At 40.5% G+C, this 1,859-nt stretch overlaps 1 pseudogene; it reads left to right on the top strand.

The window, feature by feature from the left end:
• Positions 1–413: 413 nt before the first annotated feature.
• LOC136378454 (farnesyl pyrophosphate synthase pseudogene) lies at positions 414–1,513 on the top strand (annotated as a pseudogene).
• Positions 1,514–1,859: the final 346 nt, after the last annotated feature.

Raw genomic sequence — 1,859 nt, 5'->3', positions numbered from 1 at the left:
TGAAAGACAATGTTGCAACAATGATAATACTCTTCCAAATTTGCTTACAGGTTCAATGCAATTCCTATCAAAATCTAAGCTGGCTTCTTTGCAACAATCGATAAGATGATACTAAAATTCATATAAAAATTCAAAGATCTAGAACCAAAACAATACCAAGAAAGTAAAAAACCAAACAACAACTTGGAAGAGTCTCACATCTCAATTTTAAACATTAAAACAAAACAGTATGCTACTTGAAGAAAGATAGATATAAAAATTAATGGAATAGAATTGAGACTCTAGAAATAAACCCATATAATTAACCAATTGATTTTCATCCAAGATACAAGAACAACTTTGTAGTCTTTTTAATAAATGGCACTGGGAAAGCTGAATATCTTTATGCAAAAGAATAAAGTTGGAACTAGCTCCGGCATCCAGAAACAGAGTACTTTCTTCCTCCCTTAGAATGAATGGAGACCAGAAATGGAATGTTTATGATAAAAAAATACAGAATTTCATCCAGCACTTCTCCCAGAATGCTAAAGTGCTGACTGAGGATGGCATGGAGCACCCAGAGATAGGAGATGCTATTGCCCGGCTCAAGGAAGTCCTGGAGTACAATGTCACTGGAGGCAAGTACCTCCGCGGTATGACAATGCTGATAACATTCTAGGAACTGGTAGAACCAAGAAAGCCGGATGCTGACAGTCTCCAGCAGGTCATGACTGTGGGCTGGTGTGTGGAACTGCTCCAAGCTTTCTTCCTGGTGTCAGACGACATTGTGGATTCATCCCTCACCCAACGGGGACACATCTGCTGGTATCGGAAGCCAGGCATAGGTTTGGATGCCATCAATGATGCTTTGCTTCTGGAAGCATGCATCTACCAACTGCTGAAGTTCTACGGCCGGGAGCAGCCCTATTACCTGAACCTGATCAAGCTCTTCCTACAGAGTTCCTATCAGACTGAAATTGAACAGACCTTGGACCTCATCACAGCCCTGCAGGGCAATGTCAATCTTGGCAGATTTACTGGAAAGAGGTACAAATCTATTGTCAAGTATAAGACTGCTTTCTACTCCTTTTACCTTCCTATAGCTGCTGCCATGTATACGACAGGCATTGATGGTGAGAAGGAACATGCTATTGCCAAGAAGATCCTGCTGGAGATGGAAGAGCTCTTTCAGGTTCAGAATGATTACCTTGACTTCTTTGGGGACCCCAGTGTGATAGACAAGATTGGCACTGACATCCAGGACAACAGATGCAGCCAGCTGATGGTTCATTGTCTGCGACAAGCCTCTCAGGAACAGTGGCAGATCCTGCAAGAGAATTATGGGCAGAAAAAGCCTGAGAAGGTGGCCCGGGTGAAGGCGCTCTGTGAGGAGCTGAATCTGCAGGCTGTGTTTATGCAGTATGAGGAAGACAGTTACAGTCACTTTTGGGGTCTCATCGAGCAGTGCCCTTTGCCCCTGCCTCCAGCCATTTTCCTGAGGCTAGCACACAAGATCTACAAGTGGAAAAAGTGACCTAGAGACTGCTATGTGGGGAGGGGATGCTCTTAATAAATTACAGTAAATCCTAAAAAAAAAAAAGAATTAAGTTAGACCCCTACTTTATACTATATAAAAAATTATCTCAATATTGATCAAAATCTATAAAATTCTTAGAAGAAACCATAAGAATAAGTTTGCTTGGATTAAGCAATAGTTTCTGTGATATGAAACCATAAGCCCAAGCAACAATAAAAAAGTAGTTAAATAAGATTTCATCAAAATTTTAAAAAATTGTGCTTCTAAGGACATCATTAAAAAGGTGAAAAGACAACCCACAGTATAAAGCAAATAGCTGCAAATATATCTGATAAGGAACTTG

This window comes from Saccopteryx leptura, chromosome 7 (assembly GCF_036850995.1).
Source record: "Saccopteryx leptura isolate mSacLep1 chromosome 7, mSacLep1_pri_phased_curated, whole genome shotgun sequence".
NCBI classification, from domain to species: Eukaryota; Metazoa; Chordata; class Mammalia; order Chiroptera; family Emballonuridae; genus Saccopteryx; species Saccopteryx leptura.
Note: the sequence above shows the minus strand (reverse complement) of the source record. Positions and strands in the feature narration are given on the sequence as shown.